Source organism: Motacilla alba, chromosome 10 (assembly GCF_015832195.1).
Source record: "Motacilla alba alba isolate MOTALB_02 chromosome 10, Motacilla_alba_V1.0_pri, whole genome shotgun sequence".
Lineage (NCBI taxonomy): Eukaryota > Metazoa > Chordata > Aves > Passeriformes > Motacillidae > Motacilla > Motacilla alba.
The window spans coordinates 7,896,660-7,923,053 of record NC_052025.1 but is presented as its reverse complement, the minus strand read 5'-3'; positions in this window follow the sequence as shown (position 1 = coordinate 7,923,053).

The following is a 26,394-nucleotide window of genomic DNA, read 5'->3' as shown; positions in this document are numbered from 1 at the left end:
TTGTTAGTCATGATTCCAGGCAGTCGAACACCAAGATGTGTCTAAAAATCCATAGCCATATTCACCAATCACAGCAAAAAGACCCCAGAAATTATCCTGAAATGGTTTTGATGAGTCAATGAGTTTGTAGCATTTCATGCAGCAAAAATTCTGGTTCACTGGTTATTGGCACAAGGTTCCTGAACGATGAAGCTGGAAAGAGAATTAAGGGTAATCTGGAAACTCCAGATAAACCAGATGAGTACTTTCAGTTATATGTCTGACTTCTAGTTTACTTACTGTCTCCAGAACTGGAAGTTAATGGCAATGGCATGGATGAAAAAAAACAGTGCCCTGTATTATTTTACCTGGTAATCTAACTCCATTGAAGACAATTAGTTAAAATAATATTAATTTGCTCCAAGGCTTTTATCACTTCCCCCTTGTCTTTTTTAATAAATCAAACATTATTAAAAAGAGAATTCAGTAAAGTTACAGTTATATTTGGGACATATTAAAAATAAATTGATGCAATACCAACAGACAAGTTGGTTTTTTCACTTATAAAATGCATAACACCATGAAAACCAATGGAATAAAGCAAAATAAAATTCAAGGAACGACATTTGAATTTATAAATTAGGTAAGTCTATAAAAGAGACTTCATGCACATAGTGGTACACAGACTGAAAATTCTTGCACTACTTAAATTAACACAAAAAATGTATAAGATTATGACTGAAAAACTGTTAAGTATATCAAACACTATTAGCAAATTTTTGTTCAGTGATTATAAAGGTATAAACTAATCTATTATGCTCCCATGAAATAGAGAGAAAAAAATGTACATCTGAATAAAAAATCATGAAAAAGACACAGAGATTCATAGAATGCTGCAGTTATAACTATCCCAGGCCATTGGCTGCTGGGCAGAGGTGGCTCCCCTGCAATTACTAATGGTCATGAAAAGATGAAATGCCTTCAACTGCTATTTCTAAGCTTTAGGGATATTTTCCAGTTCAGCTCTTTTCACCATTCTTCAACTCTGGGAGATCAATGGAAAAGGGAAAACTCAAACACTAGGTCTTTGACCCAAACTGCTTGCAGGTGGTTAGGATATCAGAAGCCTGCAATGATGGGTACAGTACTATTCCTTTCAAAGAGTACCTGACAATGAAAGTTTGATGGCATTCAGAGCTCTCACGTGAAAATTCTGTGTGAGGAGTTCAATTCTGCTTTTAGAAGTGCCGCAGTCAGCACTGCCCCGGGGGTGGGCAGGGAGGGAGAGCTTCAGGAAGCTTTGTGCTGGGATGAACAGCAAGGAGTATGGTACCTCCCCCAGACAGACCAGCTCATTAGTCAGAGCAGCTCAGCAAAGCAGCACTCTTTTAAAGTTCAGTGAGTCTGAGCAATGGTCAAAACAGTGTGGAATCACCACAATGACAAAGAAAGATGACCTGATTCAACCATGCCTAGACAAGCTCTCCAAGCTCAGAACCCCCAGTGGCTCAGCCCCCGGACAAGGTAATTGCTCTGCCAAGTGGCTGAACAGCAGCCAAGGGCTGCAGCCTGTCCTGCAGAGGGGCTCACTGGATCTCTGCAGCTCTGAGCATCTTCACCCAAGCACTCCTGACAGTTGTCAGCTGGCTTTCTTACCTTATGGGAACAACTGGAAGCTGGATTTGCTTTGCTCTTTTAATGTGTTACTTCTAGCTTTCATTGAAGATCTTTCAATAATAATCATTGTAGGTTTCATTCCCTTAGCCCAGAGCATAAATCTGACATTTCTTCAGTCATTTTCGTCTCTGTATTTTCATTAACAACCTCCACTGGGAACATAAAGTTTTCAGTAATTCTGCTCTGCAAAGAGGGTATGGACCTGCAACACTTTCCTCCTATATAGCCAAAACATTTTCATGCAAGACAAAAAAATATTATTAGAAGCATAGTAATGTATTTATCTGAATATTTTCTATGTTTCCTACAGCTAATTTTTCCACTTACAAAATGTTTTTTCCACCCCAACAATTCCACAAAAATCCAATTAACTCCATTTAGCAATTACTACTTCCTTGACCTTTCTGACTTGCATTAACTTCTCCTGGTTTAGTTTGCATTTTCATATGCTAAAACACCTAGGAGGTATGCAGTAGTGGCTATAAATAGTCATTTCCAATTATTGTTTCTCTGACCTTTTTGTCTCATATTCTTGCCAGTGATCCTTCTCGGGGAGCCAAATGACAATTTTGTCAGTAGTTTTTGGATACGCTCTCTTATCTCCTTTACTCTCTTCTGTTTTTCATATACAAAAAAATTCAATGAGCTTTTCCAGTTAAATTACACATCTTCCTTTTGTTAAGAACAAGTTCTCCCCTGCAGCTACTAAATTATAGCTTAAATATATTTATTCTACACATCATCACACAGTTCCCTCATCTTTGCTCTTTTCCCCCTGTTCTGCTGTATTTCTAGCCTTTTTGACCCTGTTATGTCCACAAAGAAGCAATAGACTCACCTGCATTGTATTAGTTTCTATTTATGAGACTCTTAGTTGTATGCTGATTTTTTTTTAAATGTTCCTTCCTTTGTTTTCTAAGAAAAAAACATTTTAGATTTCAACATAGAAGTGCCTTGGGCCTGAAGAGCACAGAGAAATGGGTGAAAATCACTATCCCTCCAACTCTTGCAAGAGGATCTTGTGTGAGAAAAAGACCTGAAAGCCATATCTTGCAATTACAAGTTCACTTCTTTAAAAATATATAATACATATAAAACCTTGAAATAAACCAGCGTTTTCAGCTGCAAGCACTTACTAATTTTTCTGACTTCAGCATGATAAAATGTAACAATGCAATATTCTTGAATAAGAGCTTAAAACCAAAGGAGTAACATTATTTGCAACTGTTTATACACTGAGTAATAGAGCGTAACTCCTGCAAACTTAAGCGTCAAAACACATCCCTACTACAAAGCTCCACTACACACAGTCATCTGTTTTAGTGGAAAGCTTATTCAACATTTGAGGCATAAAGGAGTCATCAGTTTCAAACCACTTAACTTGTTTGGAACAGTCTCTGAAAGCAGCAGTCAGAAATAAGTCCTGTAGGTGATCCTGGGTGGAACTGAGACAACTGATGTGAGAATGAGGACACTTACAGGTTTAGCCTGAAAAAGTTGAGTGAGGATTTACTTACCTATTCCCTTGTTCCTTTATGACCCCATTAATGCAGGAGCACTCACACAAAGAGCTGAAAAACATTTCAGCCCAACCAAGGATGGCATCCATCCAAAACAGGATTGTGTATGAACCTGGGGGTCTAGTCTGGTGATCTGTGGACCCCTGGCAGGGGCTGTGCAATATTTATAAAAGGTCTGCAATATGTAACTAAAAGCAGACAGCCCCCTATGAGTAGGTTTAAATTTGCAATACAAGAAACTAAATTCAACCCATAGTGGTCCGTAAGTGAAAAAAGGTTGAAAGTTACATATACATCAGGCAAGGTTCTGCTGTAGGTTACAATCAATCAAATATAACCCTTTTTCCATTCTTATAATGGCTGTAATCTATGAGATGATAGATCAGAATTTGCCTATAAAATTGTCCTGATTTTTGTCAATACATATTGAGCAGTTCAAGTGACATCAAGTGTGTTAGCCACATCCTAACCTCTATTATATCTATTTAAATTTATAAGTGCTCTGCAGGATGAACACATGATGAAATTACCATAGTTGCCATGCTGCTTAGGGGGAAAAAAAGAGGTTACAGAAAATAAGATCTATAATATTTTCTTTTAAAGCTCTGCAGCTGACAGTCTAATCTGGAAAAAGTCACAACAAGCGTTTGAGATGTTCTGCAGTTTTATTTTATGTCTTCAAACCTCCGATCTAAGTAAAAACCTTCACAATTTGGAATTCTTTTAAAATTGCTTCTAGCCCTCTTCAGAGAGCAAGTTTTCCCATAGAACCATACAGACCAATGGATAATGGCCTTTTTTCAGTAAGACAGCACATCAAGTCTATTGGTAGAAGATACTACAAGAAATTCAGATTTGACTTCCCACCTCAGCTGATCAACAAATATAGCAGGATGACAGTTTACTAAGCCACATTCACTCAAGAGAATACCAGGAAGGATTTAAATTTTCTACAAAATCAATTTAAGAATGCTTTATAATAAAGGCAACTTCCATATTTCCTCAATTTTGCAAGGCTTTTAAATTCACATTATGCTTATTGGTCTTTTTTTTTAAAATCTCAAATCCTATAGTAGTGAAATAATCTGAATGGGAATCTTCCACAAAACCAGAGATGCTAAATGGGTTTATGCCAGTGATTCATAGAAGTGTTCTTTTTATTGAGGGAGCAAATAACCAACAAGATCTCCTGGAATACATCAAAAGATGATATTCTGCCTAAGGAGTAAAGCCTGAGTCTTTGACATTTTATCGTCATTAAGATTTCATAGAGCCATTTGTAAAAGTCAGGGACACCAGTCCTTGCATGCTGGCTCAACTCCAATTTTTGCAATTACTGCCTGACAGCTTAAATTCCCCTATGACTTTGAAATATCTTCCTGTTCCTTGTATAAAAATCCCTACCACATTTTTCTTTGAGAATATATCTGCTTTTTGTGGTTCAGACTTGTATACCCTGACTTCCAGATCAAAATTAACTTTACTATTCTGTACCCATCTCGCTACTGGAAAGGCCACAATATCTCTTGATGCATAACATGCTCTGATTTCTCTCTAAACTATGGCCCATGAAGCACCAGCAAAACCAGAAGGTGCTCTCAGTCCCACTCAAATGATTTCCATTAAGGAAATGGGTTACATTTACTCCTAGTGGTTCAGTCCAGGGAAGCAGGACTCTAAGTCACTGATCAAAGAAACCGTAAAGAAAGCAAAGACGCTGAAGTCTGTGAAGTTTAATTCCTGGAGTGGGAAGGCATAGAGAGAAGTCCTGGTAATAGGATGTGAACTGCAAGTACAGTTGTTACAGAGCAATTTTTTTCCTTTGTTTTTTTTCCTTCAAGCCTTAGAAGTTCCTGTTGCTGTTTTGAGATTTGTGTTTCCTCTGTCCCTCCTTCCAGTTTCCTTCATACAGTTGCTTTTAAAATCCATGTACAGTGGCAGGCCTTGCTAGTGGTACAGAGAGCTTTGGAATCAAAACTCTGAACTCTCCCACCCTACAACAAAAATACTTGCAAGCTTGGATATAATTATATTTATCAGACTTGTGGGATTTTGGGGTTTTAATACCATATCTAATGAAAATAACACCTGTCACACAGAATTGTGCAAAAGGAAGAGTACCCAGGAAACACCGTGAAATTCTACTTTACCCTTTGACCCCACTATAAACAAATCCTGGATAATCCCCACATGCTGCTGAATTTCACTGTAAGGTTTTAATTTGCAGACAGTGAAATTGGAGTTGCTTAGATTTGATGCAAACCACTCTACTGAAACACTTCTGCTTAGATCTCAAATTCACTTTCTCCACACAGCAATAACCCTGCAAGAGCAAGAGCCCTTTCATTCATGAATGTGAAACGGTCAGCTAATCTCTAGCACCTCTGTGAAAGAAATAAATTATTTACAGACGAAAGTAAAAATATTAAATATTGCACTCAACTGCTTTGAATATTTTCTCACAGCATTCTTTTGTCTTTTCTGCAGTCAACAGAACTACTCCCAGCACAAGAAAGGGTCTGAGCTTGAGGCGATTCTACACGGCTGGCCAAGGTCATACAGCACATCTGTGACCAAAATGGGCAGAGAGCCCAAACCTCTTCTGACTCCTGCCTCCTATGCATCCTCTCACAATGACATTCAAAAACTTCAGAGCTCTTTAAAATATTGATACAGTACATTAATTTCTAAAATATTTGGGATAATGTATATTGTCCAACGGTATGCATACAAAATAGAAGTCACAGAAGGAGAAAGGCCACTCATAGTGGGCACTGGAGTTAAAACCCGTACCTCTGCTTAGCTACAAATGGCTCTGTGTGATAGTTATCCTAATACCAGAGAGCTTGGCAAGGCCATTTGAGCAAAACAAGTGAACTCAGGGCAGACAGTATGTTCATGGCAGGGTCCATGCAGCCCTCCACAAGCCTGGGAAACACACCCACGGCCACAGACAGAATGGCTGCAGAACACCATTCAGGAGCCTCTTTTCAGCCACATATTAAAGTGTTCCCCTTGACTCACTATTTCCTCAGATGTATACAGCTACAAAGAGTTATAAAGAAAAATTCTTATATAATTCTTTAAATGCTCCTTCTTGAATGCACACTTTGGAGCTACCTAATGCTGGAGCCATACTAACTTGTTCACCTTGAAATGTCACTTTGTATCTATTGCAGTCTGATGCTTTGGCTGATGACCAGATGCTTCTTGCCAGCTGCATCCACAGTTTGCATCTTAGGTTTCACCTTTTAACTTGAGTCTTCCTCTGCAACAATAACCTCAAACAATGTATTTCTATGACATCCAGAGCTGAAATAATATTGGGATTTCTTGCAAATTTCTCCCCGGTGCAAATATGTCCCACAGCCCTCTGCCTTTGATGCTTTTAAACAGCAGCACCAAGTGAAGAACACTGCAGACAGAATCATAACAGCCCAGACACCTCCGTCTGCTAACTGCAGGCAAGAGGGAAAAAGCTCATAAACAATGAGTGCCTGCTAAGCCAGAGATGTTGTGAAAAGCTCTTTATTCCCACTGCCGAAAGATAAGCAATTCTGGCATTCTCTCGAGAATATTAACAGCTAAAGAACAACACCAAGAAACCTGTCAAAACAGCTGACTTAAACAATTTCTGCAAAACAAGTCCCCTCTCTCCACAGTTCCTCGTGCTGGTAGCAAGTGCAAAGAAGTTTTCCCATTTTTGACAGCTAAAGCTGCTACAAAGTAAAACACAAGGAACATTACTCAACATTTCTCTAAAGGCTGTCATATAGAAAGGCATTGAGCTGTTCTCTTCCATGGACTTTCTAGGAGCTTCCATCTTTTAGAAGAGATTTGTGGGAGAGGGCATCCCCAGAAAGGAGCACCTGGGAGAACTCATTACCTTAGCTGCTCTGAGCATGCTGCTCATGGGATTGTGCATCCTGTTCTGCCTGCCAGCTCCACAAGCTGAAGACAGTACCATCCACCCCATGCCCCCACATCAGCACTTAAGAATTTTTCATATTCTAAGTCAGTTTCACTCAAGGACTTTGTTGCCAGAAGATATTTTTTTCTGCAGTTTTACCCAGGTGATGAGTTTCCTTCTGAAACTCCTGTAAAAGGTACAGTCTGCCTCAGTCATGATTTTGTTTCTGTCTCTGACACTGTATTCCAACATATAAACCAGAAAAAAAGACAGTATTTTCACGGCATTAACCAGCAGTACTGACAGAATGATGAGTAACTTAAAGAACATTGGTATAGTCTTGTTAACTTGATTTATAAAGGTAATTGCTACTAATCAATTATGCAGTGAATTAGATACCCCCACAACCAGGCTCAGTGAAGGCCCCTTTATTATCTCTGGCATTTGCAGCAAACGGCACCAGCACTATGTGTTCCTCATTCCCATCAGTATAACTTTACATCCTCTTGGCTTTCATAAAACAAAAGCTATCATGTCAGCACCTCTGTGAACCTGTGAACAGCTGAGCGAGTGAGCTTGCAGTGCCAGGAGTTAAGAGAAAATCTTCACAAAGACATGCAGGCAGAGCTCACATTAGCCACGCTGCAGCTCACCGGGTGTCTCCCTTGGTTACAACAGTAAATTTCAGAAAATTGTCAATGGAGATAATCCAGATAATCCCACCTCACGTGTCAAAAGGAAGGGTATCTAAAAACAACCCAACATAGTACTCTTATCTAAGTATGAAACTAAAATAATTGTACCCATCTCAGCATTACTCAGAACACAAAAGAATCAAAGGTTCACAAAATTAAAATTGACTGATTTCATTCTTTCCTACAAAATAGCACGACTGTTAGCTATGATAAAAATCATAATTCAATACATTAGTTATTAATTTAAGAAATTCAGATTAGCTGTCTCAGAGCAGATAAAGGTCAGTAATTTAGCAACTAAATCCAAAAATTAAGCAAAGCAGTAAAATGCCACAGTTCAGAGAAAAACTCAGTGTCACTGAAGTGAGCTGTGCTCCCCGGGCTGTGCCAGGCACTGCACTCTGGAAACGTCATTATGTAACAATGCAGCTCCTCACCTGCCAGGCAAAAATACTCCAGAGGGAACCTTTGGGGAAAATTCCGTCATGATGAATATCTGCTGTCATTAATTACATCTTTCTTCTGTTGTGCATTTCTAGACCTTCAGAATCAGCCACTGATTCTAAATAGTCTGCAGTACACCACAGCATATAGAACTGTCAGAGGTTCAAACTATTGTTCTCAGAAAATAGGGCTGTTTATATTACTTTCATTTTCTTCTCGAATATTTATAACTATGCCACTAGTGCACTGTAGTGGGGATGAATGGTCTGTATTTCATATTGATCTTAGGCAACTCAGCAAAGGCTTTCTTTAATCTATAATTAAAAATTAAAACCTTTAGGGGAGCTATTCATCTGACAGTCAGTTTTCTTCTTGCTGCCCTATGCCAGTAATTAAGTTCTGCTAGCACTTTCAATTTTTTTAAGGACTTGGTTTATTACAATTTTCTCCATATTTGTAGCCACAAAACACCAGAGGCTGATGTGACGCCAACAACTTCAATTTAAAAAAAAACCCACAGAGTAATATGAAAAATGCATTTGAAGTACTTGTATTACCAAGCTGTATTCTGTGAAAAATTGTACTGCATATGCCCCTCCATTACACTGTACCTATTACAAGTAGCAGCTACAGTTTGCAGAATTATGAATGTGGATTTCACCACTTGGAATTCTATTTTGTTTGTTTAAAGCTGCCTGGTTTTACCTAGGAAATTCAATCAACCTGCTGGATAATGGGAAAGGATTGATACCACAAAACACCACCAAGCTGTCCCTTAGCAGTCAGAGACACTTGCTGATCAAGTCTTGGTACATTTTGCACAAGAGTATTCCTTTTGTGCTGCCCCAAAGGGAGGATTGCTGATACTTGTATTAATCATAACACTTCTGCCCAAAAAGCTCAGAGCACTTCTCTAAGGTTGAGCACCATTTCCACTTCCCATATGGGCCAAGCACTCCCATGACTAGCCTGAGACCCAGTTCTAAAGAAACAAATGTTTCTGTAGATTTTCACCAAACCTTTTCACATTAGACCAGTTAACATGCAGAAATGCCATAAGCAAAATGCCTCAGTAATGTCAAACAAGCAGGGTACTGAACTCCCTTGCTGCCTAAAAAATATTTGACTTTCATCTCTGCTTGTCAAATCAGAAATCATTAGTTTACAATAGAGAAATCTGGCACTTGGCACTTTCCTTATTAGAATTGAGGCTTGGGAGGAAAACATGATAAGAACAGCTCTGCAGCAGCACGCCCCTGTGATTAGGAGAGAGGCATGTGGTGCTTGACACTGCGGGTCTTGCTGCAAGGAAAAACTACAAAGCAGCTACCAGTCTTCCCTAAGCCTGTCTGTAATAGTAACCATAGGACTTAAAAATCTAGTAGTAAAGATAGAATCTAAATAACCTCCTGCTGGGTTACACAGTTATTCCAAAAGGTTCTCGATCACTACACTGAAAAATGCTATAGGAAAAACAAAAATTATTTTAGTAAAACAGCCAGGGATCGTAACTAAAAGCAAGCAAATCACTGTGCTGCTGCATTTCAGGGAGCATTTAGAATTTCAGCCCACACTACTTTTTTTTTCTTTTTTTTTCCTTTTTTTTTTGTCAGTACAGATAAAGAAAAATTAAAGAGTTCAGATTTTAACCAGATTTAGAGTGTCAGACCCTGAAGCTAAAATGTTCAATGTCATCAACATTCTTCCCACTTTTACAACTATTATTCAAATGCAAAGCTAAAGCAAAGCTACACTAGAGCAAAATAAAGTAGTTATTTAGAAAAAGTAATTGACATCCTTTTCATGCCATACTAAAAGGTTAAAAAAATCTGCATGTGCAATATAATTTGTCAAAACAATTCTGATATGAAGGAGATAAATATATCTGTGGTATTAATCAGAAGAACATAGAAAAGAAGGTGTATTATCCAGGAGGAGATGCTGCAATTTTAGAACATGAGTGCATAGAGGTAAAATTGAAATATGTGATGAATCTGATGTCAGCCTAATCCCCAACAGTTACTTGGCTTATTAGTTCCAATTTAAAAACACAGAGCTGTAGAAATAACTATTTTGAAAGATATTTTAATTTCTTATGAAATGGAATGAGAACATGAAAACAAAGGAGCTAAGTAATCTCAGCACAAACCCAAATCCTGTGACATAGACAATGCCCTGATCACAGCCACAGCTCAAAAAAAAAAGCAGTATTATTTTCTGCAGAGACTGTTTCTGTTTCAATTCACACCCTTGCATATTTATGAAGCCCAAGAAGGAAGTGAGGAATCTACTTTAGGAGGGGAAGGAGGGGAAACAGGATGCTGGGCCTGCTTGTTTTACCCAGGACAGAAGGATTACAGGAGGATTTCTGTAATCTGACAGTCTGTGCTCACTGACTCTCTCAGTTACAGTGGTTAGATGTATTAAACCTTCAAAACAGAAAATTACATATGCCAAATGTCTGTTTTACTGCCTTTTTTCCATCTGAGATCTTGTGCATTGTGCTACTACCTATCTTTCTGAGCTGAAACAATACATTGTCCTAGATTCTCCCACCAGCATATGCCCGAGAAACAAAATTAGAATGGTATTAGATATTTTGGCTGTTTGGACATTTCATCAAAGGCAGCTTCTCTTCCATTTCCTTGCTTTTTCAAGAGTGAGTTTCTAAATTGCTGGACATGTTAGGCTATATATTCTTCTCCTCAGACTGCCATATATTACAAGACCTGACTCGGTCAGTATCTCAGGGCAGAACTGCTTCACCACTTGAAAAGGCACCAAAAGTTTCCACTTTACAAAGTCAGATTTCATTAAAATGAAACATATGGAAAACTAGACCAAGGTAACCTTTTAAGGCACAAAGGTGTAGACCTGCTGCAATGGAGAGATCAGAATTAAATGATCTGCTTGCCCGACTGCCCTGCTGGAGCACAGCCAGCTCACCCTCAGCACATGGCCACAAGGGAGCTGGCAGGTTGCCTTACACCTCCACCCAGCCAAAACCCTCTCTCCCTGCTCACATCCAGTAGAAACATGACTGACTCTCTGGAGCTCTCACAGCAGTAGCCCAGGGGATGGACCAGAGCTGCAGCATGGCCTCATGAAAATAGGTCACACTGAAAAAGAGGGAATGCAACACCCATTTCTGTACGGGCCACGTGTTCACAGAGCAATTAACACAAGTTGTATAAAAGGCATTGTTGCATGGGAAGCAGTACAGCACCCAGCCTCAATTGCAACAAGCATCATTCTACTATGCCATTTTACATTATATTTACTCATGAAAAATCCAAGTTTCCATAAGCAAAAATATTTTCACAGCACTGCTCTTAATGCTGCTTTGTTTCACTGAACCTGACCAAAGACTTCTCATGGAGAAATTACACAGAAGCAGGATGTGTAATTCTGAGAATGACTGTGTTGACCTTGTCAGAGGGGGTGAAAATAAATCTCTGTAGCTTTATTTTTCTTCTAGAGAACTTCCACATTCTGCTGTGTCAATGCCTCTTTGTATGACTCAATGATCCTTGATCCCAAAGGAACATAAAGTTTGGCAATTTTATTTTCTTTTCCTTCCTTGTTTTCTATTAGTTGTTACTATGAAGAGATTGGAATTTTTTTTTTATCCATCAGAAGAAATCAATCTTTCTGCAGAAAAAACAAGCAGAGAATTGTCTACTGACAATCATTGTTCATTTGACTTTTCCTATTATTTGAAAGACTGAAAGTGCCTCACTCTACTGTAACAGTATTTGTACTAACCCCAAGTAGTCTCCAAGGTTTTCCATTCTACTATTTAATCTAGAAAATTCTCTTTTCTGTTAGTTCAGGGTCTGTAGCAGTCACACCATAAGTTAAAGCAAACACTGCAGATTTCCTGTTCAGTGATTAAGACATGACTAAGTTATAAATCAAACCTCAGGCGGACCAGAGCAGAAAATCTGTACTAGGGAAAAGGCTTTTGAAAAGTATAAACCTCAGAGCCGCCTCACATGACCAAAGCAGCCATTTGCATATTCCCAGAAGGGACCTGCCCCAGGAGCTTGCTGTGGGTGTGGTACAGGTGACCTGGGCAGGGGCAGAGCAGTGTCACTGGTGCTCACAGTGCCTGCTGGCCCACAGGAATGAGCAGCGCCCTTGGCACGGCAAGGGTTCTACAGCCCTTGAGCTCTTCACTGAACAAATGGTTCAGAAATGTGCAGAGGACACTCTCCTAAGACATCTCAGCCTTCTCCTGCTTTGTTGGAAGTTTTCAAATCTTATTTCCTACCTGTCAGTTTGGTGCTATTAGTTAGTAAGCATTGCCAAATATATTGAAAAAAAGAGGAAAAATACTTTTTTCTGGTTAATAACCCACAATTCAAATAGAAAAAATTTGCATAATGGTCTAAGGTGAAGTACACCATGACACAGAAAAAAATTTGCAGAAACCAGTATATTTTCAATAAGTTTCCTCACATAAAGACATGACAATCTTATTAAATTAAGGAGGGAGAGACAAAATCAACAAGAAAGTATATTAAGATGCATTATATTCAACCGTCATGGTGTATATTGTCCTTTTATCCCATGAGGTCAAACATAAAAGTTGATTTTAAAATTCTGTTCGCCTGCCTATATTAAAAGCGATCATCAGAAAATCTTGATCTCCCTCAAATACAATCCCCTTTGGTAGTGTCTCTGAAGAGCAGAAGGGAAGACATTATAACTGACATGTCAACAATACTGTAAATGGCTTTTCATACTTCAGAGAAGACAAGGGTGTAATCAAAATTCCATGCTTAAAAAGCAACGCAATGGAAGCAAGACAGCTGCTATAACTAGGTCTGTCAAAAATAAATATACAAATACACAAAGAGAATTTTTCTGAGAAACAGGATATAAGTCACCCCCACCCTTTGTGGGGCAAGAGGTGGCTTCATTAATGGGTCAGTGCCACAGAGAGGAACAATAGATACCATTTCTCTCGAGGATCTGCAAAACAAAAGACAAGTGCTTTTAGGGACCTTTCAGTGTGCAAACTGCAGAAATCTCACAGGGTACTGACAGATTGCAGCAATTTTTTTTTTCTTTTTTATTCCTTAAAATCTGCTGTCATAATTCAGGCATTTTCAGAGTGAAATTGGAAAATATGAGCTCAACTAGTCTGTCTTTAGTCTAGCTAAGAACTGAGTGGGCACAGTTGTAGATTTTATAGTCAGGAAATGCTGTGACTACCTCAGTCTTCTGGAGTGCATGCCCAGGGCCCCAGTGGGGGGTATCAGGTGCCCTTTGCTGAGAAGTTCTTGTCAGACCCCATGGTGCTGCCCACTGAAGGAACCTGTCCTTGCTCTGCAGCCCAATCCAGGAAGAAGAGAAAGTGAGGTGACAAATCCAGCCTGGCAGGGAAGGTGCTCGTTGTTCAAAAGCGGTGCTTTCCCTCAACAGACACAGACAAAAAATTTCCATCAGAAAATGCCAACCCAGCAAACTTTTTCAAGGGCAAGTCAGTTTAGTCAACTCTAATGACCGGACCTTCTTGGCTCTCAGCCCACTTGCTTGCCTCCTTGCCATCCCATCTGTGCCAGCTCTTGATAGCATTTCCTGGTTCCCTGCAATAAAACTGGAGGCAGGATGTGCCACCCTGAGCGGAGATTCCCAGGGCATCATCCCTGCACAGAGAGCACACATCTCTCATTATTACTGTTGCGGTTACTATTTTGACAGAAACACACTTTCAGAAGAGCCAATGAATAGCATGCTGAGCATCCAGGTGCCTTCAGTAACACTTTTTATCACATTAAAGCCCAGAGTTCCAATATAGGCATCAAGAGAAGGGTTCCTCTCAAAAGTATCACTCATTTCCCAAGCAGACATGTTAGAAGACATGTTTGTGGCCTAATTAGATGCTGTCAGGACTTCATTGACTACTGTCAAAAGCAACCAAACAAAATTAGACGTGCTGATGCTTTGTATAGAGATTTCTAAATATTTGTCTCTCATGGAAGACATCTTTTTCCAGTAAGATAAGAGGGAGAAAGACAAAGGAGAGAAGAGAAAGCAGAGGTTTTAATTCAGAGAAAGAAATTACAGCTTTTTCCCCCCATAAATAAACAGGTTTTATTGTTGTTACAGGACTAAATAAATGGTTTACTGCACATACAATGTGTATGTTAGCTTCAGTCTACTTTATGTCAGTTTTGATTAGCTATAGGGAATCAAGAGCACAGTATCTCCTGAAGAGCAGGGAACAGAGATGCAATGCAACCAGAAAAGAACATACAGGAAGGCTGTGACAGTGTACAGAACTCCTAAATCACTTGCAGATGTGTTGGATGATTGAAGAAGAGTATTTTAAACGGGTAACAGAAAAGATTTCTACATGAATTTACTATTAGATAAGGTGCTGGATTGACAACGAGTCTCTACTTCCCTGTTTTCATTGCTCCTTGGTACCTCACAGGAACAGATGTTTGCTTTCATGTTCTCCAGGCTCAGAGGATGGCTTTCTGCACTGAGGAGATACCTTGAGAGCCGATATTTTGGCACCCTATATCTTGAAAAAAAATCAAAACTGCAGAAGGTATGAATACCTCCCTACAAAATGGAAGCCTCAATAATATTTAATTCCTGTTAAATTCCAGCAGGGAAAACCTTTGGAAAGCCATGCTCTTTTGTTCTAGAAAAATGTTTTGGGGAAGGAAGCTCTATAGGTCTAGATCAATTTCTTGTTAGAGCAGGGCTAACATTAATGTTTTTCTTTTTTTTTCTGAGATACTAACTTCCATTAAATCCAACTGCCACATATAACGAGGACAAAGTCCTAAAAATGTCAGAAACTCAGGGGAAAATCAAACAAAACCCACTCCAACATCAGTTATTCCAGCATGAACATCCATACTTTTATGCAAATGAAATTATCCCAGTTTGCATAACCTGCCTGTTGTTGAATACTAAGTTTGTTCCCCACCCACACAGCTATGAGTAGCTGCTTTCCCAAGAAAGATTTTTGCAGTAAAGGAGGGTCTTACATGGGCATTAAAAAAACCTCAATTTTATTAACTGTTCATTTTCCAGTAGGTAGATAATTAGGGAGATTAAAGCATGCTTTCAGACTCAACCTAATTAGATAAGTACATTAACTGAGCCACTTATTATCTCATTCATTTCTGAGGCTGCTAATGTTTACAGCACTTCATTGACTGCAGAAAATGACAATAGTGCAACTATTTATTTGCCTTGCTACAGGCTTTCCACAGCTTTGGGATATTGATTTATGCTGAAAGGATTTCTTCCCTTGTAAGAACTGCAAACCCCTTGAGAGCAGCCAGGTTGTGTTCTGTGAAGGAGGTACTGACAGCCTGTCCAAGATCCAACCAAGATCTCTCTTGGCTCTCTAGGCGCAGGAGCAAAGCCCACGTGATTTAATCAAGAACAGTACTGTTATAATAATGTAATACAAACATTCATTTCAGTGATTTATGGAGCACCTAGACTGTCATCTTAGCCCTCATGAAAGAGCCATCAATTACACTATAGCAGTTTCATGAAAATAACTCCTGGCTTAATTGCAAATATGAGTTGAACATTCTCTGAACCCAGCAACTTGAAGTTTTATGCCATAAATTTTCCCTTAGTTTTCATCCGATGTGAAACCAGTTTGCAAGGCTAACTGTTTTCCCAATGCTCCTGTAAGTTGAGTTTCCTGATCAACTAAGATACAAATGTTATAAATTCATAAAAAATATCAGAAGTAGCAACTGAATGTACTGAGATCTAACAGACATCACCTGCATAGACAGCTGTTGGAGCCTTCCAGAGAAGCACAGTCGTGTGAGGGTGGGGAAGGAGGCAAAGGCCCAAGCAGAAATACAGAAACAAACAGGGAAGAAAGAGCTGCTCAGGGCAAAACTTCCCAGGAAGTAAGAGGAACTCAGCAGAGTTTGCTGGTGCCAAAATTTACTGAGTTAGACAATACAAAGCTTTAGTCTATAGACTCATCTGCAAAGACTAAAGAACTCCATATAAGCTCTAATTCAGGCTCCACCTGCACTGGGATTTTCAGATTTTTTGTTTTAAGCATTAAATCTTTGAGTTTAATTCTAATAAAACATTGTAGAAGGGTATGGTTTAAAGCCTTTTGGGCATTCTGGGCTCCTCACTCAGAAGCCTGTCCAGGTGTGTCCACTGCAAAGCTGGGTCTGCCCTGGAGCACCATCACCCCTAAAAATAAATCAAGAAGTTATATTTTTTTATCATTTGAATGTGGATCTGTTAGTAGAGGTAAGCAAAGACAGTCAATTTTGTAAATATGTTGATTTTTATTTGTTCCTCACAAAGTCCTTTCTTCTTGATCCTCACTTTCCCAAAGTACAGCTTTTAGTGTGGCAGTTACAAACTAGTGAGAAGTGTGCAGCCAGAAAAAGTGTTCTATAGAAGATGACAGTCAGACCAACAGGGCACATGTGAAGGAATTGGCCTTGGTGCTGTAAGCTGATATTGATGAAAGTCAGAAAGCAAGGAAAATTACTGAAGGAGAACTCAGTGCTGCAGTAGGTCACAGAAAATATTGGATTTAAGTTAGGCTGGCCCAGAGCCACTCTGCTAATTGCTGCCTTCTGTGAGCACCCACCTTTCTTCTGTGACTGTTGTTTGGGGGTAGAAAACCATGGCTGTATGATTGCAATCACAGCAGCTGCTCTGAGCACATGGAAATGACACTGAAATATTGACCAGGGATCTGTCACAAACACTGACTCTTCCCTAAATAAGGTTTTATATCAACTTACAATTGTCAGCACTGAATCTTTATGTTTGCACAATAATAATGTCAGGTATATAGTATTTTTTAAATTATGGCTTTCTTGAACCTTTCATTCAAAATTACCCCCCTGCCAAATCTGAGTTTCACCTTTCTTATAGCACAAATCATAGCACAGTGCAGAGCATTAATACTGCCTGCACTATTTATAACTGTCACCAGCTATATTTTACCCCTGCTGGTGACAGCCATAAGCTTGAAAAATGCTCCAGAGCATTGTTTCACAATTTAAATTTGAAGTGTTTGGGGTGGGGAAAGCTCTCTCGCCTGTCATTCAATTAATCCAAAACTGAAGCATGTATCATCTTCTTTGATTATATTTACTTTTATCTTCTTCAACAGAGAAATAATCTTAAATTTCTAACTTTTTTTTTCTCTGTTCAGGTTTTGAAGTCTCATGAGACTGCTGAAAAGTCACATTATTTGTAACTACAGTAATTTGGCAAAAGTGCAAATTAATAGGAACAATTTGTATTGATACTGAGCATTAGAAGCTCCCTGGAGTGCAAACTAAGGGTATTTGTTTGTGATGCCACATTGCAGCATACGTCACAGTTGAGATGGCCACGATACACAGAGCATCCCCCTGCCGTTTCAGCAGGCTTTAAGCATTCACCCATGCACAGTAACACCATACCTCAGCAGAAGGCTTCAGGAGCCTGCCCATACATAGTAACACCACTTCAGGAGGCTGTAAATATCTGCTCTTTCTTGTTCTTTAGCCCAGCCTTTTATCCCCCTCATGTTCATGCAGTGCCCCTGTGTGCCCTCTGTTCCCTTTGGTGGTTGGTCAGCACACCTGGGCACTCCATGGCTCATTGCTGTCAGTGCTGCTCACCTGCTTTTCACAGCTGTGCCCACTGGGGATGAGGCTCAGCCACAATCCCACTGCCAATCACCACAAAATGTGTGCCTACAATGCAACAGCTTTTTCAAAGCAGAAATTTTAACTTCATTGATGCTCACAACAGCTACAGAATAAAGGACACCTCACCAAAAAAAATTCTATTTTTTGAGGGAATATATAAAACTTGCAGCCTTTGCAACATCATAAAGTTTCCTCTTTTACAAAGGGGAGAAGGATGAAGAGGAAGAAATAACAGATAGAGCTCGAGGTTTAAGACTACAGCATTTAACAAAATGAGAACAAGTGTTTCACACACATCAAAACTATAGAAAGACCAAAGGAAAAATTTTATAAATTGGTTTGAGTGTCTCTGTCTCCCCTCTTTAGTGACTCTGCTGGAGTGCCATAGCCATTAACAGAGAAGAGCACAGTAAATACAAGGTTAATAGCTGCTACTACTATAACATTACACTGTTACCAACATAAAATGAGTGCAAAATTCTTCATCACTGAGGATATTGATCCAGGCAGGTTGATCTCACTTTCATGCATACAATGCCAAGTTGGAGAAAAGCACCTAAGAAAAATGAAGCCTTAGTCAACCCTCAGTTGCAGTGCCCCAGCAGCAGCCCCTGATGAAGTGCCCGCCTGCCTCCCAGGCAGTATAAAACACGTCTGTCTGCAGCCATTCGAGAGCTCGAGGAGATGCTATAATTACTGCATCACTGCCCAAATCCTCATTTGTCACAGACCAAATAAATTCCAGCACCAGATTGGGTTCTCTTCAGCCATGACTCAGTACTTCAATCCATTACAGTAACGGTGGAATGAGGGCATTATTTAAAGAGGTAACTAAAGGTTTAGGTAGGAGAATGGAATAAAACTGAGACAAAAAAAGCCCATTAAAACCAAACTGCTTAAATAATCATTTTCTGATATTCTTTGTTGGCATATGCAAATGACTAAACCACTTAAAACTAGAATATTTTCTTCCTTTAATCCCCATTTATAACACACTGTTAATGTGTAAGTACCACTCCTAGAGGGGCTTGTTTATATATATAGGCCAAGATATTTAATGCATCATTGAACAGACTTTGTTTCAGTTTAGTCCCTAGAAACAATGTAGTCACAATGTAAATGGCTTAAAATAGTTTTATTATTTGAGATGATTTGCAATCTTCAAACTGAGGCATTTCAGTGACTCAAAAAAATGAAAAGGAGCAATTGAAGTGTCAATCATTACATTTATAACTAAATCTATTAAATTGTCTTTATTTCAAGACACGTGACTAGAGCAAAAGTCCTTGATAAAATGCTTGCATTAAAAGAGTGACTAAAACCTATGGAAAATGAAGTAAGTTCTATTTTTCTTGTGGAAAATTGAGTTACAGTTCCGCCTAGTTTTGTCTCGATGCTCATCGAGATGGTCCATGCCAACATCTGGCTATACACAGATTTTTATAAAGCACATTTCCAGATCATAGAATCCACAGAGGGCCTGAAAATTAAGCTGTCAGCATACCAACTTGAAACTGTCATCATGCAAACTTGAAACTCTCCAATAAAATTGATTGTAATATTTTTGTTGAATTGGCCCAAACTGAACTATATGAAAATACAGTTTGTTGCTATACTGTCCAGGTATGATTATCAAAGTATTTGGAGTGACAGAAAAAGCAAAGACTAAGAGGAAGTCAGAGTCATGCATTTAAAAATAAAGATTTCTAATTTGTAATTACAGCCTCAGACAAGAATAAATGAGCCATACCCCAGGGACATAAAAGAGTATTTAAAACAACATTGTAACAAGCTCAATATTTTTCCTATTCCTAGAAGAAAATATGCTCCCTAGTTAGACTCAGCTGGTTAAGGGCAATCTGAGGATCCCAACAGAACACAGAAATCTGTCTTAAAGAATTTGGGTTGCTCTGCATTTCTTTGTGTCAGTTAGCAGAAAAGTAGCTGACAGACTGCTGCATACACTTCTCATTTGGTGCCACACTATCAATATTCCCAGCAGGTTTCTGTACAGTCTGCCATTTCAAAGAGTCACATTAGATTGTCACTAAGTGGAATTTACTATATTAAAAACCTTTTCAGTGAAATAATAATCACTGTTTGCTGAGACAGTCTCCCACATGAATCAGAAGAGACAAACATGTTCACCTTCCTCTAATCTGCTTTAAATTGCCATGTAGTCAGCTACAGAAATAAATACACCCAAACAGACAATAACTGGTTTTTATTCAAACATATACGTAACAGTGGATGCACAGCAGCCCCATTCCTACTTAACAGAAGCACTATTTGCAGTACTACAGTTACAAAAATGTCAGGCAGTTCAGTAGACAAACCCATTTACACAGGTTTACAACTGTCCTCAGGACACAACACAAAAAGCTTCAGATGTATTTTTAAGGGGCTGAACAAAATAAATGAAGAAGAAGAGGAAATAATCATGCTTCATAATTTCCATCTCAGATGCCAAACAGAGACAGCACAGGAAGAGCTCAGAGTATTCTGACTTTACTGAGTCCAGTATCTCTGACAAGATCAGCAATCCAGATTATTTGTGGTCATTAGAGATTCTGTGGCATCATTTCATTCATTGAGAGGTGTTCATGACATGCCCTAGTTCTGGTCGAAGAGATTATATCCTGCCCATACAATCTTTCTGGACAGCTACATTTTGGCAGAAAGCTCTTCCTTGCTGTAATCCAATCCATATTGTAGTAAGTATTGTAGAATTTATTAATAAGCCACTGTGGAGCATTCCAGAGACAGCTGCTCATTAGCAAGCTAAATTATTTTTCTATGTGATTATTTTTGGAAAGACCTATGGTAAATGGCTCTGTCCTTTTCTGTTTCCACAGTCCGATAAAAACAGAGGCTGTCCATACCACACAAGTTGACTGTCTGGTACCAGATAACCACTTCAGGGAAGGGGCCACACAGAGACAGGAGCTCTCAAGTGCTACTAGATCTGGGCCACTGGTATAGGCTATCTATATCCCTATTTATTTGGTGTAGGAAAGTTTAATTGGAAACTTCGTAAGAGAAGATTTAGAAGAAATAACAGTACTTTCTGTTCAAGTGAGTCTGATGCTCTTAAAACTGCATTTCTCCACTTTACTCACAGTTTGTATCCAGAATTTCCAGTTCAAGAAGAAGAATGTTCAAAACCAGGAGCATGCTTAAATCTTTACTTGAGAGGTCCATGATCAGTAGAGTCCAGTTAATTTAATCTTCAGTGCCTGTGCTGCCTTTCCCAGCCAGCTATGCAAACCACATCTACTGGCTGATACATATTTTTCCCCACTCACCCCAAAATGAGGGTTGACGTATTCTCCACACTTTGCACACGGCAAAACCAAATATACATCATTGCCACTTAGTTCTCACAGATATTTAGAAAGAATAATTACTTTCAGTCAGTAGTCAGCAGGGGTTTTCAAGAAAGAGGTATTGAAAGCTCTGGGTCGTCTTCTGAGTGATCTGAACAAATCTACCTTCTCCAAGTGCTTTAGTATTGCTTTGCCTTCTATGGGATGTGAATTAAATGTGCTCTTTTGCAGAGGAAATACAAAGCTCTGCAAGTCTCAGCCACCATTCTGCAGAGCTGCTGACCCCTCTCCCTTTCATGACAACTAGCAGGAACCCAGAGACAAGGCAGGAATCAAGGAGACAGGTTCCACAGCAGGAAGAAAGACAGGACTTTTCACATTTTCTTTGCTGTCATACATGTTACTTCTAAAGTATCAAAAAAACTTTTTGTACTGTCATGACTTTTAGCCTTTTCCATGACTTTACAGTTCACCCTGCTCCAACTTAATTCTACAAATCAAAATAAAGAGATAGTTAACATTTTGGCTCATAAGCAAAAATTGATTTTTCATTTTTGAAAATTTTATTTTTGTGACAGTTGGCCCCTGTTCTGACAGGTCTATCCATGTGGTACTAAGGAAACCAAAAAGCCCCAATACAGGTCCCAGTGGGCATGGAATCAAAAAACCAAACTACAGACTTGGTGCTGAGTCTCCTTTTTGTTCAGTAAAAGCATTCCAATACAGATGGCTGCCATCTCTGTGCCATACAATGATTAACATGTTTTCTAATACAATTTTCAGGTGTCAGCTTGCAGGTCCAGCCAGAAAGCAAAATTCCCTTCATCAGGATGTGCCAGCCCAATGAACCTTAGAAGACTTGAACAAGAACTGTCCTCTGCCAAATAAATTTCCTTGACAGCTGAATAATTCTCCTGGAAGAGAAGGAGAGAGAAGAGGAGTCTGTCCACCTGACTGGAGTCCCCTTGACAGAAATGCATAAAGGACAATAGCGTTTTTTAAATGCTGAGTTGCAGGAAGGTCTGACCAGGTGGCAATTATCAGCTTTTCTCCTGCACACCAGGAGGGGTTGTCAGCTTGGGGCTAAGAAGCAAAGGATGAAAGTTTGGCCACAAGTATGAAGGGTGAAGATCATTCCTAACCCCTTCTAAAGCAAAATCCGATCAATACTTCTTAGCTTTTCTAGTTCTGCTATTGTTTGTTTCCCTTGGGTACTACCTCTGCACAATTTTACAGGAAGAATAAACTGCAACACTGCAGTGGAAGTACCAGGTGACCAGACAGAGCCTCTGAAACATCTGTCATTATCACACAATATCCCCCCAATTAAAGAACTATAAGAGAGATCGTTCAAAATACAAAAGAACTAGAAGACTCAAGATAAAGATCAAGGTACATTATTCTCTGTATTTGTTAGCTGAGCACTTCACAACCTGTAGAAGTCTTTGTCATTGCTCACTGCTCTCTGTAAAGCATCACTTTGTAACAAGGACAGATCTTGAGGCCTGTTTTGTAAATGTTGCATGAGAAGGGACCACAACTAGACTGAGCATGCAACAATAACTTAAAGACATAACTGTATTTCAGACACAAATCTACACTTTAGTGTAAACAGAACTAGAAAGCAAATTCTACTATAATCTTCTGCAGGGGAGAAAAAAAATAAGACAGACTGTAGCAATTCCGAGGCACCAGCTAGGTCAGGGAAACCCTTGGTCTAAATAAAGACGTCAAGAAGACTTGAAGAAATACACAGTAACTTGTGGGCTGTATTTTAAAATCCCTAAAGCTTAATTTAAATCCACAGCCAGCACACAGTGGAACACAACTTTCTTCATCACTTTTCTATAACCATTAAAAATGCTTTTTATTTTTCAAATACAAACAAAAAAGAGTTGAGCAAGTTTTAATCTCTGGGAGACCACAAACAGAAATTTCCATTTGTGAATCCCTTTCTGCAGAAGAGCTGTATTGTACTCTCCTCCTGATAAGGCTGAGACCTGAAATCTGAGCCCCGCTTTAGATGGATGGCAGTAAATCTTGCACACTTTGTACCAGTGCTTTTCAGATTGCCTGTTCTGACACATGGAAGGTTTAGAATTTACCCTATTAAGTTACGACATTCATTTCCGAGTGCTTGCACAGCTGAACTGTTCAGACAAGCATGAGTGAAGGAAGGAAGGTGAGGACAAGGGTTGCATTGAAAATAAGGCATGATAGTTCTGGATTATACCTTTTCATCTCAAAGATATAAGAAACAGAGATTGTAAACAGAGATTGTAAATCTTATGTCCAATCTGTAACTCTTGCTTATCACTATATACATGGGAAAAAAATATTTTCTGACTGCAATTTTACGAAAATGCAGAAACCTAAAAAATCCTACATCCTCCTTGATTCTGGAGGATGTGTCTCATCTGAGACAATACAGTGCCCTCTGCGGGTACTCCTCCCATATTACAACCACAGGAAGTAGATGCCTTGGAGTATCGTGAAATTCTCTCTGCCAATCTTTGTAATCACACTGTAAGTACTATGAGATGAAAGGAAGACATAAACTATATAGAAATAGTGGTTTTTTTAAGTAGTAATAATGCTGTTAATTTTTCTGAAAACCTTGGAATTACAATAGATGGGCAGTTTTAAAAATCTCCTATGAAGACTGGCTGACAGAGCTGGGGCTGTTCAGAGCTAGCACCTGGACACATACAAGATAAACACTTAAAACCATAACTGCTTTGGGCAGAACACTTAAACACACAGCCATAAACTCAGAGGTGATAACATGTGAAGCATGACAAAACTTGTTCCTTGGCCTACTTTTTCATGTAATAAGGAAGACAGAGATATAAATTATTTCAAATTAGTTTCATTTAAAAAAATTAAGCATTCATGATAAATCACCTCAGGATTTTTAAGGGGGACTCCAAAGTATATGAAATTCTATTCAGAGCATGGTAACGCTTATTGAACTTCAGAACTTGTACATAATTGAGCTGTGCTGCATTAATACATCACAGGAAGTTTTGCCAGCAAACAGATTGATGAGTTACAGGAGTTAGTTTCTTTTTGTATGTGTAAAATCCAGACAGAAAAACACAATTTTTTTTTCTGAAGAAGCAAGAAAAAAAGAATCATAATGTTGTCATTTTCCTTCCTTTGTATACAAAATGATTCAGTGGCATGAAAATCCCTTTTAAATATATCACTGAGCAAGGGGAAATGTCATAGTAATAAAAGTCAGTTTCAAGACTGCAAAAAGCATTTTTTATTGAGATAGTTCTGCCCTGTATCAGAAGCATGGCAAATAGATACATGGATTTTTTTTACACATGTGCATGCATGTGTAATAAACAAACATGATGGCTAGTTTGCTTTATGGTAACTCTTTCTAAGGTACTGAAAAGTTCTGGATAGATACACAAGACATTTCAGTAGAATTTCACAGCCCAGGAAGAGCACAACAAACATCTGCTAGCTCATCAGATGTAACCACAAACAAAACAAAGACACTGAAAAGTCACAGAGCAAAATGGAGTTAATAACCCAAGTGGCAGTGCTCCAAAAGCAAACCTGGTGAATCTGTTTAGAACCACCCAGGAAAACCAGAAGACTATGACTTTGCAGACAAGAGTAAAGGAAATACTGTCCTTATTAATAAGTAGCCTTTCAACAATTTCAACATTAATAGGAGAAACATTCCATTAATTAGTTCATGTGAGAGAATACACTGGTCTCGTGGTGTGTCCCCTTGAGAATGGGCTGCAGCACAGAGTGGCACCTTGACTGCAGCTCTAAGAGGATTTATAAAGAGCAAAATAAACACAGGTTACAGTGCCATGCCTGCAGTGCTGCTGCTGAAGGGCAGCTTGCACACTGCCCTATGGTAGAAAAGTGAGAGATGTTTCACCCAAACCCCCGGTATAAAATGGTGCTCTCTGATTTCAGCTCTTGGTTAAGCAGGAGGTCACCCATTACAGACATGAAACTCTGCCACACCTCAGCCTTCCCTCTGTGCTGCCATTGCTGCTTCCTGGCCTCGGAGCCTTCCCCAGGTTATTGCTGGGTAGTATCTGTCTTCTGTGATTACAGTTTACTGCAGGGCTGACATCCTCCAGGGGCTCTTGCCCTGTGACAAGGAGTAAGGGTTCAAGAATTAAACAACTGCTCTGATGGTCAGGTTGATATTTATAGGGAAGGCAGATTTTCCTGTGTTTCTTCAAAGCAGGCTTTCATTATTTTGTTAGTACAGCATGAATTGATCTGTGTGACCCCAGGCCCCTGGCTTTCACTTCACAATTTAATGTTAAAGAAAACCTTCTAATATCTTACCCTCTAACTTTCAAAATCTGGATGCAGCAATCCAGATATACCTCAGGGAATTGTATGATTATGTTCCCACAAGTGTGTGTTTATAATTAGGAGCACAGCCTGTAATTTACCAAGTGAACCGCTCAAAGTCGATTTCTCCATTGCAGCCAACAAATATTCCCAGCCAAGTCCCTTGTCACAGGAGGAATTCCAAAATGGGTGATCAGGCAACAGCCAAAAAATTGCAATTAGTTGGGTTCCAAGTAGATAAGTTCATCAGGAATTAGCCATGTGTTAGAAAACAGACACAAATCCATATGGAAACTAAATGCATACTTTCACTCTCAATAATCAGTGACATATCCAGTATTCTGGTGGAATTGCAAATTTGGATTTCTTATGTATGCATCTTTGAGGATCTCTGCATTGTTACTTGAGCACAGAGATGTACAACCTCCGTGCAGCTGCTACAGATACACAAGAGTTGTGACACTACCTGTGCCCACACTCTCCACAGCCCCGGGGTGAAGCCAGAGCACCTTGGACTGCTCTGTTTGTCTCAGCACTGACTTTGAGGGCGTCCCCTAGAATGGTCCTTCTCCTTTTTCCTCTCACAATAGACAACTCCCAAAACAAGGAGGCCCTGAGAGAGAGGAACAGAACAGCTAGTGTTCACACAGCAATGTCACACATTTAACAGAAACCCTCATCACAGTAAGGCCAGTTTGCCTGAGGCACCCTGACATGCCTAAAAACAAAAACAAAAATAAAAATACTTTCATCTCCTTGAGAGAAAGATGAGTGCTTCATTCCCATTTTACCCACAGGTAAAGAGAAGATGACTTCCCACCAGCACTGAGA